This window comes from Emydura macquarii, unplaced genomic scaffold (assembly GCF_026122565.2).
Source record: "Emydura macquarii macquarii isolate MOO-44397 ecotype Brisbane River unplaced genomic scaffold, CSIRO-AGI_Emac_v2 contig_1253, whole genome shotgun sequence".
Lineage (NCBI taxonomy): Eukaryota > Metazoa > Chordata > Testudines > Chelidae > Emydura > Emydura macquarii.
In genome coordinates, this window is record NW_027131390.1 from 46001727 (window position 1) to 46021199 (window position 19473).

The following is a 19473-nucleotide window of genomic DNA, read 5'->3' on the forward strand; positions in this document are numbered from 1 at the left end:
CCCTGGCAATGGGGCAAAGCATGGAGGCAGTGCTGAGAGGTCAGCGTTCCTGCAGAGAAAGACGGAACTGGGAGGACCTAGGGGAAAACCAGAGGCCTGGCAACCAGAGGAAAGGCTGTGTTTAGCACAGGCTAGAGGAGAGCAGCACAAGGGGCTCAGACATAGGTAGTGGCCCAGGTAAACAGTATGTCTGCAGGAGCAGATCTAGTTGCTGAATACAGGGTCCCTGGGCGGGAGCCCAAAGCAGAAAGTGGAACTGGGTTCTCCTACCAGCCCCAAGGACAGGGCATACAAGCCTAACATAAGAAGTACTGAGCCTCAAGGACAAGCGGAGGAATGGCCCAAAAGGGGGTAGATGGGCCTTTTCAGTGGGGACTTTCGTTAGCCCAGAAGGAGTGGGTCTAAATGTGACCTGGCCATAACGGTGAGAAAAGACGGTTCCACCATAGGAGGGGAGCGATGGTCAGCAGGGGGCACCAGAGGAGAGAGCGCTGATACAGCACACCCGAGTGTGCACGCCCGCAGAGAGTGCAGCCTTCCCCAGGGGAGCTGTGCTGGGAATGGCGTGGTGGGGCAGAAGGACAAAGTGAGGGCGAGGGAGAAGACGCAGGGGAGCGCGCCAGACAGGTGGGATGAGGCGGGGGTGAAAAGACTGGGCAGGAGGGGGGCGGGATGAGTTGGCGCAAACAGCCAATCAGACAGAGGGAAGAGACTGTCTCAAAACTGTAGTGAATGCTTTGATGAAGTCCAACCCTGCTGCAAAACCACCTGGGGGCTTCAGTGTCTATGGCCCCGGGAGCTGGCTCCTCGCTGGAACTTCTTTCTTCCCACACCCCAGATGACTGGGCAGGAGGGAAGCTTCCCCACATAAGTCGTAGCACTTCTCTAAGGTGCACAACTCTGCTTTGGTGGACACAAAGGGGTCAGAAGGATGGTTCCCTTTTGTCCCTCCCACGAGCTGCAACGTGTAATGCGACATTAGACATCATGTGGCTGCCTGTTACTAAAACCTGCCCAGGGACAAAATCTGTGATTGCTCCTGGTTATTTTACAGCACAGGAGAGTAAGCTATTCAGGAATGACAAGCATGGGGAAGGGAGAAAATCCCCAGGTCCCCCTAAAAGGAGGTTTTAAAGTCCTTTGTGCTGCTTTGGCAATTCAGTGACTTTAACATGGGCCAAAATCTAAGCCATAGTCTCTGTGGATCAGGAGTTTGTATGGCTAGACCTCTGTCAAGGACTGGGCTGAACCACTCTTCACCTGTGCTACATTTAGTTAACTGTAGTTCCCCCCTAAAAAGAGTTAAGATTCTACCTGACCATGGGAGGCTGACGAATCAGGAGCATCATGCAATGATCAACGTTTTTTTCTATTGCTATTTCCTTTCTTAACTGTAGCCAGTGCCAGACTGACAATCAGCCCGTGATAGCACTTCTCCTCACTTCACCGTTTCAGAGTAACTACAGGAACCCTGCGAGTTTCCAGTTCCCTCTGTGGAATAACCTGTGCTGGGATGATCCCACAGTACAAACATAGGAGGGTCCCAAGAACAACTTTTTATATATTGTAGCCAAGATGATACTTTATGTATGTTTTTTATCTGACATCCACCTGGCAAATCTGCTGACAGAATATATCCCTTAGTATGACAGCAGATATACTGGTGGTGAGTTTATTATTTAAATTATTCCACTCTTAAATACAATAGCACAGTAATGTTTCTTAACTGATACATATCATCCAAGTATAAAATGTAGTGATTTAATATTTCTCTTTCCCCATAAGGAGATGAGTCATTCAAATGACCCAGAAGAGATTCAAATAAGTCAAATTAACCAAGTCAGCTTGAAAAAACTACATTCACTGTTTTCTGTTGTTCTTGCCAAGCAATTAACTCCGTGAGTCCTAAGTGATACAAGGGAAACCAAGACCTTAATGAAAAGAATAACAAGGTTTTGTAACAAAGCCTTGGAAGTCAGACAGCGGACAAAAAAAACAGTTGGAAGTAAATCCATGCCTCCTCGAGCATCTGAAATTCACAAATAAAGCGGCATCTGAGAAGTTAGTTGCACACAATGGGACAATTTCACACGTGCTCTTTGCATGATCATCATAGTGGCTTTCAACTGAAACTTGAGGAGGTTAAAGTAGCTCCATTGACTTCTATGGCAATGCTGAATTACACCAGCTGAGAATCTGGCCCTGTGTATTACAAGAAAATGCTAGAGATACAGAAACCTACAATTGCTTTGTGCTGAATTACTGCAAGCCCAAAAGACACACATTTTTTTCCTATTCGGAAGAAAGAATTCACAGTGTTTACTCTCCCAGATGCTATGAATGGCTGTGTTACCCTGTCACTCTTTCTAGCTCCGCTTCTTTGCTTCACAGCACTGAAGCCATGAAATTTGACTAAGAAAAATCAAAGGCAGCACCTTATTCCCTTGTTAGTGAACGATCATTACATCATGTGCGTGCCATTGAAAAGTCAGTGTTAGCCATCGGCTAGCCCAAAGCAATATCCGAGACATTGCAATTATTTCCCAGTCCACGTATAAGGCATGTTGGCTTTTTAGAGGCAACTACGACAGCTGAGGGTATTATTACCATTCTTAATTGACAAGCAAAGATTCCACTGGAGTCGGTCAAAGCGAGGGCTCTGTCCAGGCAGATCTTTCCCAAACTGCGAGGCTGGAAGGTGACCTACTTCCAGATCATTGTCAGAGCACCACTCCCTAGCCGTCTTAAGAAATCCCTTCCAGAGGCATTTCGGGGAGAGTCTTCCCTCTAAAATACGTTGGGAAGGAGGCAGAAGGGGTATGAAACCGGGGGGCCAGCTCTGCTCCCACACAGCCCCGCGGAGTTATTTTCATTCGTATTGATTTATCTGGAGGTCCGGTTCCTTGATGCATTGCTCCAGTCTTATGCCACGGTGATGTGATGCCCCTAGAGTCACCCTGGCAGGAAGCTGGGGCAGCGTAGTGGCGGACCAGGCCCACAATTGCTAAGCCCTGACAATGTGCTTGTTTGCACACGAAGGTTTGCTCATGGAGCTCTTTCTGGAACCCCGCTTCCAGAGGAAAGGGTGGGCCAGCTCAGCCTTGCAAAGGGCTACCACCCAAGCCCTTCCTCATAGATCCATAGAGCCTGGTGCCCTGGCCACTCTGGGTCTATCCACAAACTCCTCCCACCAGCGAGAGAAGAGAGCTTGAAAACCCCAGGGGATGCCCCCAACTGTGGCCCCTTCCTGCAGGTTCCTACATGAAAGGGGCAACCTAGACCCTTATTTCTAATAATGGGAACTATAATTAGAAACAGGATAAAAGGACAAATAAAGTTAAATAAAAGAAATGTTGCTGGGGCCTCTAGGAGCAAGCCCATCACAAATAATAAATCATTATCACTATATGACCTCAACAAATAATGGAATCCTTTGGAATTCCCATGGGAGTTAAGTACCTAAGTGCATTGGAGGATCTGAGCTCAGATCCTCCGCTGGTATAAAATCAACATTGCACCATTAGCCTTAATGGAACTACACTGATTTACATCAGCTGAGGATCTGGCCAAGTATATTTTACATTCAATCATTCTGTCCACTATAGGACAGCAGTTCATGCTGGAAGATTGTGTGACAATTAGATGGTTACCATTAGAGAATTCAACGCTGTTTTCGACAAAGCTGTTATCAATTTGAACATCTGCTCACTGAGCCAACTGACTCCTCCTTTCTCTGTAGGACCTTGCCACAGATATAGCGCCCTGGGTCGTCCTACAGCATAACCCTTTCCAAATTGCAAAAGAGGTGAAATCTGGCACCATTGAACTGGCAAACTGATCTTGCAAACACTTACACATGTGAATAGTCCCATCCATTGAATGCAATGGGTTTACTCACCTGTGTAAAGTGACCTAAGTACATAAATGTTTGTGGGACCAAGATCTGCAAAAATAAGTGAAAGGAACAGTTAACACTAAAGTCCCATTAAATCTTACTGGAAAAACTCCCTTGTGGGGAAAATGGGATTCTAGAAATACTGGGCAACTGGGTGTTTCATGCTATGCTTGTTTATTAACATTAGTTTAATCATTTAGGATTAAAGTGAAGTCAGCAATTATTCAAATATATGAAATAAAATGCATAATCCAAAAAAGTGGCTTCAGAATTTTGCTGTCTTTATTCACCCAAGTGTGAATAATATTTATTTTATAAGAATAATAATATTTTTCTGAAATGTGTGAAATTATATTAATATTGCGGATACTAAGTACTGACAACCTATATTTCATCTTATCAAACATGCCACAGTCTGTTCCAGCTGGTCTGTAGAGAGATGGGAAAAGATATACTAAACTGACACACAATCTCTTGCCAGGTAATATGAAAGGACCAATCCAACAATTTTGTTTTTCTGTTTTAATATTAAACAGCTGTAAATCATTTTCTTAAATTGTTTACAGGCTCTGAAATGCAGCATACCAGAAAAACAAATATTTGTAAGAGATCCTTTATTAGGAAGGAAACATTTTAGTATGTTTAGTTTGCACATCCAAAGCTCAGGCAAGAAAGAAAAAAATCTTGTACAATGTTATAAGATCTAAAAGAATCTCAAATGCTTGTACATTCTATGCACTGTTAATATGGCTAGGGGAAGGCTTGCAGGCCCTCCAGAAGGAGAAAGCTTTGAAGACTTGCAGGAGGAAGGGTGGGAGGCATGGCAGACAGGATCAGTCGGGGGGGTGAGGAGGGAAGGGAGAGGGGGTTGGGCAGAATAAGGGTTGAAGACAAAAGTGGGAGGACATGGATAGCCTGATGGTTTAGAAGATTAATGGGGCAAACAATCATCCAAGAAGCTATGTTTGGCAATAAATCCCAAACACAAGAGGGGCTGGGTGTGAAATGAAATTGTTCGGCCATACCAAGAGAAGGAGCAAAGTTAAGGGTGTTGGAAAGCTGCAGTCTGCCCTGAGAAAGGGCCAGCACTGCTTCAGGTGCAGGGCAGGAGGCAAACTGAGACGAATTGCTCCCCCCTTGCTGCATGGGGGAAGTAAGCTGCACCAGCCTTTTCCCTGCCACTGCTCACTTCCCCTTGCACATCAGCTCAGCTATGCAGGCTGATGTGTTCAAGGTGGGGAGGGGAGAACCAAGAATCCACCCCTTCCCATCCACTCGCAACCCAGCTGCACAGGAAGAGGAGGAGTACCAACCCAGAGTGGCTGTTCTCTGCACTGTGTTGTAACCTGTGATGCACCTAGCCTCTGCAGGGATATAACAGGTGTCACATGTCCCTTACTGCCTTGTGTAGTCATGTAGGCCAACTCATGATTAAGCTCTTGCAGACATTATGGAAGTTGGGTTTCTTGTATCACAACCTTCTAAATTCCTGACTTTCAGACAACCACAGCTCTGAATGTCTTTCCTTTCCAGTGTTTTGTTTTGTTATATTGTAACTACAGCAGTCTCATGAGATTGTTTGAAGCTAGTACCTATTTATTTACAAACTTACTACCACCTTAACAAAGTTTTTTTTTCCTTGGGAATTTCCTTAGATTTTCATGGAAAGTTTTTTCTCAGTGTGTGAAAACTTGATGTGGAACGAGCCACCACAATTGGCGAATGTGAGCAAGTTAGGATGAGATGCCTGTGAGGATGATCAGGTTTTAGTAAATGTGGAGCTGCAGGACATTTGCTTGAGTTGATTAGAATTAAAGCAAAGACTGGAAAACAATTTTACTAATATTTTATGTGTAGAAAGATTAAATCATATAGTGTTTGGAAATTTGAAGTTTTATGTCTGGCTACAGTGAACGTATATAGTATGTACTAACCCCTTAATGCAACATATGTACTCTATTGCATCAAATAATATACAGCTGTTAGTAATAACTGTTTCAAAAGGCAATCATTTTTACCACTAACGGAATAAAGTGATTTCCTTAAATATTTTCCCAACAGCTATTTTTTTGCTTATTGCATACCTTTCTGTGCATGAAGTTTGACATTTTACATAATTTTGTATTTTTAGTGGATGTTTAAAATTCACTTTTTAAAATCATTCTTTATTTGTTTTTTAAACTAGAGTGTAGCGGAAAAAAAAAAGATGTGCAAGGCAGATGACCAGATCTAAAAGATCTAAACATGAAAGGCAGGGAGAAATTACTACAGCTGTTTCATATCACTCCGATTCATTCCACATGTCTCATCTGGTCTGTCTGTTTTTGAGAGGTTGGGTGTGTATGGATATGACTCCAGTGTATGTGTTTGTGTGCAAGGGGAATAATCAGTGTTGCTTCAATATTCCCCTTAAATTCAAGTATCCAGCTACATAGTGTCTTAGGAACTGGTGAGAGAACACGGTAGTATATAGGAACAACAGGCAGCTCAAGACGAACTACAGGACTTTTATATTCTATTTGCTCTTATATTTTGTATTTAATGATTTATTTGTTAGTGCCTGACACAATTAAACCGAGGGCAGAGTAGGTTGTAGAAGGGTAGAACTGAATTAGGGAATTTGCCAGCCAGAAAGCCATTAGTGATTTATATGTGAAATCTGTACATCAAGGACGCCTCAGAAAGGCACTGAAGCTGCAGAGGGAGGGGAACAGAGAATTAGAGAATCATAATGGCACCAAAGTAAACTGTAAACGGGAGATGTAGCCATGGAACATTTAGAGCCAGCACACAGAGATATGACAAAAAGGAGGAACGTTGCCAGTCTGCTTCCTACATCCTAAAAGCAGGGGTCCCTTATATGGGCTGAGACGGCAGAAATGACTGGAAACATCACAATGCATTGTGCTAGGTCCCCTTTGCATTGCTCTAAAGTGGCAGCTCTCTATTCTCCCACTGCTGGGGAATTTTCAGCCATTGTAGCCAGTTCTATGCTAGTTCCCACAGACCAGGGAGCATGGTGGGGACTGGAGGGCAGAACACGCAGTGCATCAGAGCACCTGGCAAAATCCTATCTACTGCAAATCCTATCTACTGAGCTGTAATTATACAAATAAGGGAATGATGTCTCTCCTCTCTCGAAGGGCATTTTTTTGTGCTCACTAGGTGTATGCAGTTCACAATCCATGTAATGCATTGCCTTGGAAGAATACAATCTGAGAGATACACATCTTCTGTTGAGATCCAAGACCATGTCTGAAGATTGCATTCAACAAACGCACGCACTGTTATTGTGCCCATAATCTCTGGCGTGCACATGCTGCGCACTTCATTTTTCATGGACAGAATCCAGATTTAGCCTCAAGTCCATATGAAGTTCCTCATAGGGTAAAGGGACGGATGACTCTAACAGATGAGTGAGGGTGTGTTACCGGTCTCTTTCTGGGCCTTGTCCGCTGATGATATGAGCCCGTTACAGCTGCAGCCAGCGAGTTTTAGCTCTGGAGGCCCACGATTCAATCCCTGGCGTGCCAGTCAAGATGGCAGCCATCACAAAGGCATGGAATCATGGGAGGCCATTCGAATCCTACTCTCCCTGTGCAACCACCTCCTGCTAGCTGGGGTCCATTATCAATGGGAGACCAAGAGACAGGAAGCATCAATGCACCCAAGCAAAGGAGACTACGCAGTAAGGAATAGAGACGCTCTACTTAGCGCAAGCATTAATCACGCCATCGGTGCGTTGCCAAGACCAAAGGAGGTGGCAGGCTGGAGGAGGCAATGGCAGCATAGCATGTCTGCCTGTTGGGACCCCAGTGTCTGCAGGAGGGATGTACAGGTGGAGGACCAAGTTTTCCTGTAGGATGCCTACCCTAGCCATATTCGCTCCCCCTCGTTGCTGGCTGTACTGTCTGAGCAGAGGCGGCCATGGAACTGTAGCTCTTCCAAAGCCAGGTGGACGTTGGATTTATTTGTTATAGTTTTACATGGGAGGGAGAACAGTGCAGTCATAAAACCCTGCCTGCCCTGGTTTCTGGCCACGTGCTCCCTCTGTCCCACAGACCAGGGGAGCAGTCACAACGCACTGTAGTTTTTAGTAACTGACACCAACACAAGACACAGGCCCTGGCGAGAGTCTGAAACATGCACACAGCACGTTCCTGGGAGCCGAAGCCCTCCTGAAGGACAGCCAAGCAAGCCTGGGGCCAGAGCATGCTGCATTGCAAAATTGGCCATGAGAAGAGTGGGAGGAATCGCCCACACAGCACCTTCAACCCTCCCAGAATGAGTGAGTGATCAAGGAAAGGTCCAACGCAAGAGAATCCACAAGCACTAACTTGCTCTATGCAGACAGCCGACCCCATCAGGGCGAGGGACCAAATTCCTGCACGTTTGAGCGGGGAACTGCTGGCAGCAAGCCACGCTGTCCAAAGCAGCCCAGAGGCCATTGGGAGGCATGCAGCAAGATCCCTGGCATGGCCAGTCAGTAGTCATGGATCCTTTGTGTCTTCAGCCCAAGCCTGCGGGCCCTATTGATAAGCAGCTAGTCACACTATGGAATCCTGCAGTGTTGCTTACAGCATTCAGACACCACTGAACATTTCGGGTAGGTTTCCCCCTTCGCACAGCTGAGCCATTGCACCTGGGGAAGTCAGGTGGGCCAGGTAGAAAGCTGGCATAGATGGCTTCTTCCCTGGAGGGGAACCACGGCCCAGAGAATGACTTTGCCCTCTGGGCAGAGCAACTACACACTGCCCCCAGCTCAGGGCTTGTGGCAAAGCACCCAGAATGAAAATCAGCTTTCTAGACTTGCCCGATAGGCACGAAAAGGAGTAAATCAGCGCAACTAGTTTAGAAAAAACCAGGGCTATTCCATCTCTTCTTAGCTATTCTAATTTACTAATGGGAAAGGGAGAGTGAATCTGGAAGCTACTAATCTACTTCAGAAGAAATATTTTTATAATACTGATTTATCTCTGTCCAGTAGTCCCCTGGGTAACAACTAAAAAAGGCCAGTGTACAGAAGACATACATTCTTATCTCTTCAACTCTCAGTTTTGGCTGAACTTCATATGATTTTTTCTGGTGTGAGTCACAACTTTTTCCATGTTGCCAAGAGATGTGTTTCATAATCTTCATTTTGCTGCCACCTGCTGGAGTCCTTGATTTCAATTTATTCAATGTACACAGTAGAACCCACAGTGTTCTCTCAAGTATCGGGGAACGTCGACGTGAGTTTCATGCTCACAATATTTAGTGCTAGTATAGTAGTTTTTATATTCAAAGCAATTTACTAGCATTAGTGAATCCTCACAATACCCCTGCGCATTAGGTAATCCCAGTTAGCTCCATACTGCAGGTGGGTAAACTGGTCAGGGGAAACTGAGGCACAGAATAATTACATGCTCAAGGTCAAAGAGGCAGTTGAACTGGGATTAAAATTCAATTTTATAAAACCCAAATCTTCCTCTGAATGCAGCTGTGTTAAAAGGAGATGTTAAATGTCTTGTACATACTTTAGTTCTGTTTTATGTTAATGCCCCTCAGCCCTTCTGGCATCTGCCGCTTCTATATCAGCAGAGAAAAATGAAAATTCACTGGCCTATAAAAAGTTAGTCCAGTGTGAGTGGAATTTGACTTCACCTAAACATGACCAGGTTTTTTGGTTTTTACTTTTTTTTTTTTTTTGCAGATGGTTTGCAGCAGTACCAAGGAATGCAATTGCATTGCTGAGTCAGAGCCTCACTTTGGCAGCACACTTTGCCCACCCAACCTCCATCAAAGCTAAATCCTGTTAAATCAATGGGACTGCTTACGTGAGTACCGGGGACTGAACTTGCCCCATTCTTTCAAGAGAGAAAATTGGCTGCTAAGAAATTTGGGACTAAGGATTCTCAAGAGTGAAAGGGAGCAAAGAAACAAAACAAACAAACAAAACAAAAATGATTGAGAGTCAGCGATTGTTGTGTAATAGTGTGCTGGGACACTTTTGTATTTTTATCTCTGATTTTGCAAGCACATAGTTTTTAAGTGAGGTGAAACTTGGGGGTGTGCAAGACAAATCAGACCCCTGAAAGGGGTACAGTCATCTTGAAAGGTTGAGCGCCACTGATGTAGGGCTTGTCTACACTGTGGGATAATGCTCACTATGTGTGATTTCTAAAGCTCACTAACCTGTCGTCCATTAACTGGTCCGTGTAGACCCAGCTGAAGCACACTAAAAGTTCCCTTGTTCATTTTAATGCAACCGCTACTCTCTGAATACTGAGACACAGTACAAATCAACTGATGATGAGTGAATGGTAGAGCTTAATACAAGGCATAACTAAACCATGCAGAGCGGCTGTCCTAAAGCCCGAGAATCATAGCTCTAGTGGCCAGATTGTATGTTTATTCTGGTGCGGCATTTTAAGTCAGATGAGTTTTAAGTGTTCATTCCTGCTTTGGCCAGTTAAATAATTACATCAGAAGTCTGCTGGTCTGTTACTGATTTCCTGGAACTTTGTCCTCTGAGACCTGAGTCATCTACAGCTGCTGTTCAATAAATTCCAATTTTGAAATTATTTGGAAGACAAGGAAGGACCATGCCCTAGAGCAGTGTTTCTCAACCTGGGGGTTTAGAGGGGTCGCAAGTGCAGAGCTGGTATTGGGGGTGGCAAGAAAGGCAATTGCCTGGAGCCACAGGGGCGCCATGAAACTAAGTTACATGCCTCAGCCCCGTGGGGGTGGGACTCAGGCTTCAGGGGTACAGTAGTTTGGAAAGGTTAAGAACCACTGCCCTAGAGTCAAAATCATGGCCCCCTATGTTAATCGGTGTTAAATGTTTGGCAGCTGGAGGCCTAACCCACTTTGCATAAAGCTATTTGTTATACAAGTCTCCCTAACCAAATCTTTGGCCTCACATAGTTGAGGGAGGCTCAGGTGTTTCTTGTTCTATAGCATTCTTCCTGAAATCAAGTGATGAAAATATATTTGCCGCACTGAATGCCGCTGGGTGCCTGAAAACAGAAGCCAGTGGTGCAGAATAACTATTTGCTAACATGAGATTCTTGTTGGAGGTTCTGAATCTGTGCCTTTCTCTCTCATCTGTTCTCTTCGTATCGTACAGTTTGACCTTGGGTAACATTTTCAAAAATTCCTCAGTGACAGAGAACTAAATCTCATTTTCAAAAGTGACTTAGACACTTAGGCACCTCAGTCTCATTGACTTTCAGTCAGACTTAGGCTCCTGAATCCCACGTCCTCAAAGGTCTTCAGGTGCCTAACTTCTTGCGAGCTAGGAGAAAGAACCCCTTTGAAGATCTGGGCCTCACGAGCTTAAGCCATCTTTGAAAATGACTCCTAAACCACTTAGGCACTTTTGAAAATCTTACCCATTAGTCATACTGTGGCAAGCAACACCATCACCAAACAGGCCTCGCGTGAGGCCTGTTCTGTGGAGAGCTGACAGTTCGTACGCATCCTCAGTGGACATGTTGCTCCAGTGAGTTCAGTGGAGCCATGCCAATTCACATCAACTGAAGATCCAGCCCAAACAGTGTTTAATAGCGGAGTCACATAATGATATTGAAAATTGGTGACACTTGAAATGTGAAGGTTTTTTTACGCTGATGTCCACTTCCAAAGACAGCAAATTAGACCTGGACTAAGCCAGAAAATAATGTTTAGAACATCAGAAAACCTTTCCCTTGCAACCCTATTTTTCTTAGCTCTCTCTGAATGCTGGGTTTCACATTTTGGGATATGTTCTTCTCACGTTGTACCTGAGGAACTCCGACCTGTGCTAGCTTTAATGGTAGTTGCATGTCTGTGTTTGGAAGAAAAAGAATGTCCTTTGGCTCCAAATCTACTTCAGATGTATGGAAATGATTCACGCTGATCTAGCTAAACACTGACTAAAGTCAGTAGTAATCTCTGGTGAGACGTGTAGTAGCTAGGTCTATGCACTTTGCGAGCCCCACTTAGTAAACTTCCCCAGCCTTCTTATGCAATCCACCAGCTGTTTCATTCATCCCGAGAGGAAAACGGAATGATCGCACAAGTTAGCAGCAGCTACTCAAGCACCTCATCTCAGTTATGTCACATTGTGTGTTGACTTGCTTATTTTATTCCTCAGCTTTGCCTGTTCTCCTTGATCTGCCCCCTACTGGAGTTAACAAGAGTTTTTCTCCTGACTCCAATGGCAGTTAGGTGAAGTCCCCTAGACACAGGGTAAGATTCCACAGTAAAGTTCTTGGAGGCTCTCCATTCAACAGAGCTGATCTAATGCAAAACATTTTAGTTCTACAGCCACTCTCCTAACTTAAGACCTCATGCCACACCCTTCTCCTCTCTCAAAGGCTGTTTCTTTGGAGGTTTCTCAGCCCTCTTGTGCCAACATTAGAGAAAATGCAAGCAAATCAAAACAGAGAGAGTGAAAGAGAGACAAGGGTGGGTGGTTAATTCATACTGATCTGAGAGGATTTTTTCTCTTTAAAATCCTCTTGTGGTCTTAAAAACTGGTTATTTTCTACTTCTTACATCTGGGACTGAAATAGAGCAGTTAGTGAGAGGAAACACGGTATTTGCTGAAGAAACGAGGAAACTCCCTCAGAAATCAATGACTCTTTATGTACAGTAACCTATGCTACCAGGGTCTTCTCCACCCATGCTACTCAGCTTCTTAATATGGAACACGGATCATTAAAAGGTGGAAAAAATGATGGATATGTGGAACATCAGTGCTTGGCTTCTGATTCACAGGACAAAACAGGAACAAAAGGCTACCTGGAGGCAAACTGTGCATTTCGAGTGCTTAGCTGAGAGGCAGAGAGAAGAATTGTAAGCCGGGCTTACAGTTCAAACTGAATGTGACCAGGAAAAAGACAGATAAATGAAATACTGGACTGACAAACAAGAGGGAAATGGTAATTTCATGCAAATATCTGGGGCTTTCATTGAAGGTAGTGATAATACCTTTCCTCCTCCCCCGTTAGGTATTTCACACACGTCAAAATCATAAACCTGAATTATCGGAGCAAAATAAGAGGTAATTTAAGGATGTTTTTAACGTGTCATGTGGACATAGTTAGCTAAGTCTAGGGACCAATTCTGATGACACTGAAGTCAATGAAAGAATCACCTTTCAGACATTGGGAGCAGGATCGGGGGCATAGTTTTCAACTTGAAAATCTCCTCCCATAAAAGCCATGGATCTACAGGGTTTAAGCAGGGGGAGAACATGATCTGATGGTAGTTCTGATTCAGGGATGTAAGGAGACATGTTCCTTGTGCATCACCACGCAATCCGCTGTCAAGCACTCCTTATTTGCTCTCCTCAAGGGGCGCTTCATGAATATTTTATTAATTGTATTAATGGTTGAAAAGAGGGTGAAAAAAGCCGCATTCACCAAGCTAGCTAAATCATAGGGGTGGGTGTCTGAACCACCTCTCCGCAGCTAAGCCTCTGGCTGAATGGTACAGTGGTTAGTGTGCTTGCCTGAGTTTCAGAAGACCCATGTTCAAATCACTGCTTTGCTCCAGGCTTCCTAGGTGAGCTTAAGCAAGTCACTTCTGCTTTCTCTATGTCTTGGTTCCCACCCATAAAAGGGGGGCAACTGTACTGCCTTACCTCATCAGCATGGTATTGGGATAAACCTGTTTAAAAGTGGTGAGCTGCTCTGATAACAGGCTAAATCAAAGGCTTGCTCAAATGTAATAGCAAATAATGGGATTAAACTAGCAGATGGGGGTGTAAAGACATGAAATTAAAAAAATGATGGTCTCCAAGAATCCAGCAGGAGCCACCACAGGGAAAGAGCTACGAACAAACTGAGGGAGCATCCCATTGGAATGAATCAGACTCTGACCGGTTGGGGCAGGAGCTGTCTTGGCCCAGATGTATGGTCAGGAAACAGTTTGGGCCAGGGACGTTTTTCTCACCAAGTGCTCTGGTCAGGAGGGGAGTGCTGGCTAGAGTAAATGAGCAGGAGATTAGTCAGAGCAAAAATCCCCCAAAAGCTGACACCCAGTTACATTTTGTGTGGCTCAGGCAGCAATAAAATTCTTGGTGTTGCTTCGTCTGTCTCTCTCTTTGGCAGTTGTATATACAAAGGCCAATCTGTTGTCTCTCCCACTCCCCCCACTACCTCCAGTAAAGCCATAGACTCTTCCAGGGGATTTCACATGAATGACCCAATTCTGCCACCTCTCCTTTGTGTGTAGCCCCACTGGGACTCTGAGGGGGAAGGTGCCATTCAGTGGGCGCCCGATTAGCAGAATCGGCCCTGCTGGGATCACTCAACACCTCTCCGACCAACCTGATGCATCAGTCCTCCCCCCCCCGGGGAAAACAACTCAGCGTGAACAGAAGTGGCAGCCGTACGGGGGCTCAACCAGCCATGCAATGACAACAGAGCATTAGCATCTCCCTAAAGCACTTTGCCCCATGGGGATCCTGGCCCCTGCGTGCCCAGGGTGCATTAAGCACACTCCTACCCGCAGCCATGGTCTGACTCGCAGAGTGAATTGCCAGCTTTGCCTTCCACCTGGGACAGATCGCTCAAGAGAGCCCTTCTCCACGGCCCAGCAGGAAGTGGAAGGAAACTGACACTGGCCACAGCTTCGCATTGTCACCCCCACCCACCCCGTCCATCCCAAATACACGGCACGTGAAACTAGCTGAACTGCCCCTTCCCAGCTTCGGGGAAACTACTGGGGGCATGAGGACTCTTTCATGCACTCAAATGTCCAGCATCTGAGTGAGGGCTGTGGATGGTGGGGAGCAGAGCTGGGCATGACTGTGGCCAGGTGGGTAGGTGAACTACTGGGGGCATGAGGACTCTTTCATGCACTCAAATGTCCAGCATCTGAGTGAGGGCTGTGGATGGCGGGGAGCAGAGCTGGGCATGACTGTGGCCAGGTGGGTAGGTGGGGGCAGATTTGTGAGCAGAGGGGGGCAGATCTGGGAATGACTATGGGTGGGGCAGAAGGCAGATCTGGGAATGACTGTGGGCAGGGGGTCAGATCTGTGGGTAGATGGGGGAGATCTGGGAGTGACGGGGAGTTAGTGGGGGAAAGATCTATGAGCAGGAGGGGGGCAGAACTAGGAGCAGATGGGGCAGAAATGGGAGTGACTGGATGGGTAGGGACAGACCAGTGGCCAGGCGGGGCAGATATGGGAGTGATTGGAGTGGGACAAAAAAAATGTGGAAGGAAAGGCGCAAAGGACAATGTCCTATGCAGCCATAGGTGTGTCCTGCTATTGGGGCAGCCTGCCCCACTGAGGGGACTGGTTCAGAGGGAGCCAGGATAAAACACCCAAGGCAAAAAGCACTCCCGCAACTAGTGCCAAATGGCTGGACGGATGTGGGCTGGCCCCCCTGACATCCCCACTGACTGCACTGCCACTCCGCACACAGAGCACAGCCAGCTCCACATTGCCTTGCTAGTGCCCAGCCTGGCTCTCCCACCATCCCCTGGCACCCCCAACAGCCGCAATCACTTCCAAGCAGGACGCTTGCACCCCGGGGAGGCTGGCACAACCGACAGCCAGCCGCCCCCTCCACCCGGAGCTCACCCAGACAATGGTTCTGGCGCAGACCCAACTACATCCTGCTCCTGCCCCTCTCTGAGGCCCCCCTTGGGTCCCGGCCCTGCCCCGGCCCCTCCCCAGATCCCCCCTCATGCTCTGGCCCTGCCTTAGCCCCTCCCCCTCATGCGCTTCCCCCTGCCACCACCCCTTCCTTGGGTCCCCCACGGCCCTTCCCTTGCTGCTCCATAGACAGGGCTGCAGTAAAATTTATAACAGGAAGGACAGCAAAACCAGGACCCCAGTGGTCAGCAATGTCAATAAAAGGCCATTAATTGCTTTGGACCATAGTTAGTTCCCCTCTCACACTGTGAAAGGATTCAAATTGCTCCTGCTCTGTTTCCAGCTATCTCTGTGCTGCTGGCTTGCAGCTGTGTGATTGCTGAGGCAGCCACGCGTGGCTACAGGAACAGCCGGCAGAGCTAGGAAGAGTACGGCTAGTGGTTCTGCCTTTCAGCTCAAACTGAAGGCACGGGACCCCCCAATGCAGCCTGGGTGTTACCCAGCAGTAGGATGACCAAATAGCAAGTGTGAAAAAGCAGGACAGGGAGTGGGGGTAATAGGCACCTATATGAGACAAAGCCCTCAATACCGGGACTGTCCCTATAAAATCGGGACATCGGGTCACCTTATCCTGCAGGACTCATGGCCATTACACCCAGGATGAATCTAGTGCCTTGATCTCATAACTAAGAGCAAACACTCTGGCTAAAACTACCCAAAATTTGCAAAGTCAGCACATGCAAACTGAAAGCAGAAGACAGAATCTCTCAGTGCAGCCGTGATATATGGAGCAATGATAATCCCCAAGCTAACGGAGCAGCTCGAGGGAAAGAAACACTTACCCCTGAATAAATGTGAAGAATTATTCCCGGACTTTTTACATCAAATTATTTGCAGACTGGATTCATCTCTTCTCCTTGGTGTTTAATCTGCCCTTCCTGGGGTTTGTTTATTCTCCACCGTGAGAGTGGTGTTGTGAATGGTACAAATCTTCTTGCAGTTTTTCCAGTGAGGCTGGAGCAGCAGAAAACTGAGCTGCCTTTGGTGGAGGATGCAGCTCCAAACTGGATGATCTCCAGTGTTACAGTCAAGGCCGCCTCACTGAGTGACCCAAACTGTAAATGAAAAACAGACTCACATTACATTGTTTCTTCTGGCCCTTCTGCAAGGGTGATGTCACAGAGCCAGCACTGCCTCTGTCCCACAGCTCTTGGGGAGGAAGGGGGGGGAATAACGTTCCTCCTCTCCGATCACCTTTCCGGCTGTGTGTGGGGAGTCTCTCAAATGGGATTTCTGTTTCATGCTCTGTTTCCCTACTACCCAGGGTTTGGCTTTGCTTAATTTTTTTCACCGGTATCTAAAAGAAGAAAACAGGAACTGCAGTCTGTTTTTTCAACATTTAAAAATAAAAATCTGCTTGTTTGGATTTTGGGACTCACGCAGTCTACTGTAATAATCCTTCCTTATCTGTGGAAGGAGTTTTTCATTTTACCAGCAAGTAAAATTGTCCCTGGGTTTTAGACTGAGCAATAAATATGGATCAAGCCTATTTGCTTGTGTTCTTTGCTTGCTACCTGTATCTTACTGAATCTTGTCTTGTTAAGGAAACCGTGGCAAGAGGCAGAAATGCAATTGTAAAAATAACCCTCGTTATGGCGTGTTCCACTATGCTTCTACATTGCAATAGTCTAGCATTAGAGAGATTTTTCATACACTTTGCTGTTTGATATGCATTCTTTCTGCATAATCTGTCATCAAGCAATGTGTGCGTGTTGTCTGCAGTCTTTCTGGTGTGATTTTACAAATATCTGGAAAAATAAGGGCAGTGTAAAAGACAAAACGGTGAAAGATAAGGATTTTTAGTAGCGAGACAAGGTGGGTGAGGTAAGATCTTTTATTGGACCAGTTTCTGTTGGTGAAAAAGACAAGGTCTTCAGACCTGAAGAAGAGCTCTGTGTAAGCTCGAAAGCTTGTCTCTTTCACTAACAGGAGTTGATCCAGTAAAAAATATTACCTCACGCAGTATGTCTATCTCATAGCCTGGGACCGGTATGGCTACAATGCCGCAGACAAGATTTTTTACTGTAGACACCAGGAGACACTTCTCTGCATCTTTTGGTGCCTAAATACCTTTAACAGTCTGGCCCTAGGTGCCTAAGTCACTTTTGAAACTGGGCTACAGGCTTCTAAATTATTTCGCTAGTTTTGAAAATTGAACCTACTTCTTCACTCTTAATGATCTGGTAGCCTTCTACCTCCTGAACAATGTGAGTCAGTGATTGAAATTAGAATAGTTTGTTTTTGATTTTTCATAAAAGAAATTAGGTTAAGAAAACATCTTTATTCTTACCCCTATTTTCTTACCTCTGTCCTTTTTAGAGGCTGGAATCAAGCTAGTTTAGCAGCAAACTGTTTCCCAAAGTATTTAATGCATTTTTACAGGGGGATTTACTGCGTTTGGTCTTGATTTTCTGGTATTTCAAATATCAGCCACATGAAAATTTGTTGGAATGCTCCAAGGAAGGAACACCCTGGAGCATTCATACTGATGTAATACCCAGTTTTAGAAAGTTTGCTTAGCACTCTTTGCTCACTATCAAGTAAGCTACTGCATTAAATTAGGGAACTTGAACCTATATAAAAGATGCAGCACAAACATCCACACTGTGTGCATCATATGGAAAATACCCCCCCCCCCAGATACAGACCTCAGCGGAAGCTAATTTCTTATCAGGCATTTGATACACCCAGGAAGTGTCCTGTAAAATAAGGGGTCAGACCCTCAGCTGGTATATATTGGCGTTGCTCTGGTGAATCACTGGCTCTGTGTTGATTGGCACCATCTGAGGAGCAATTCCAAATACTCAAGTGTATCATCTGAAAGGCAGGGAGCAGGGATTCTCAGGCTTTCCCTACTGTGGTCCACATCTTGATATATTGGCCCCTGTACCATCTCCCCTTCCTTTAGTGATCGTCAGGGTCACCTCCCATTGCTTTCAGGATTGCTGGGACCACCTCTTCCCATACATGATCACATATCATTCCTGTGGTGATCACAGTCCTTACTTCCATGGAAAAGTAATATTAGGACTGCAGTGAATGTATTTTTAGCTGGACTTTTAAGACCATTTGGTGGCTGAAATAACGCGAGCCAGCACCATGTGGCCAGCCAGCGCTCTGTGGACCACCAGTAAATGTTCCACAGATCACCAGTACTCTACAGACCACAATTTAGGAACCTCGGCCCTGGTGGTTTAGTACATTTGACTGGAAGTCAAGTGATCGGGGGGAGGGTCTATTCCCAGCCAGGCCACTGACTTGCTGTGTCACCTTGGGCAAGTCACTCAGGTCATTATTTTTTTTTAAATCTGCTTTCAAACACACGCTCAACCTGGTGCCTAACATATAAATGCGTCTATCACAAATGTATTTAAAAAAGCTGAAACTCACCTCCGGGCAGATGGCAAGTCCACTACACAGAAGTGAATTACATCTAAAAATGAGGAACTACACACACACATGACCCGAACTGGCCATTTGTATGCACAATAACTCCAATTTGCGCACCAAGGCATGGGGGTTGCACACACAAATTAGGTGTGCAATGGAACATGCCTTTTGAATGTGTGTTGCATGCCCCAAATCAGAATATCACTTCTCTGTGTCTTAGCATCCCCAATCTATACAGTAGCAATAACAATGCTTACCTCACAAGGATGTTGTGAGGTTTAACTTATGTTTGCCAAGCGGGCTGCTACAAAATGAGCAGTGTAAGTCAACAGTTCATTATCTTCTGCCTCTAATGTGGAAGAAAACCTATACTGTCCATGTAGATTTGTGTTTTTATGTGGAACTTGTGCCAAAAGTTTTTGTTGATCAGTTTTACTGGTGAGATGTTACAATGTAGGTCAATAAAATTCAGTTTTGAGTCAATTAATATAAAATAGAACATACAAAGCTACTGTATGGACTGAACCTAATTGAAACACTAATTAAAGCAACCAAA

The 19473-nt window shown here is 45.6% G+C and overlaps 1 protein-coding gene across 1 annotated transcript in view; it reads right to left on the reverse strand.

Annotated features, from left to right (window-relative positions):
• Nucleotides 1-16553, reverse strand: part of COL6A3 (collagen type VI alpha 3 chain) — a 103277-nt gene extending 86724 nt beyond the window's left edge. Inside the window, exon 1 of the mRNA XM_067548661.1 lies at nucleotides 16310-16553. The gene's annotated coding sequence lies outside the window, so the exon portion shown is untranslated. The remainder of the gene's footprint in view (nucleotides 1-16309) is intronic.
• Nucleotides 16554-19473: the final 2920 nt, after the last annotated feature.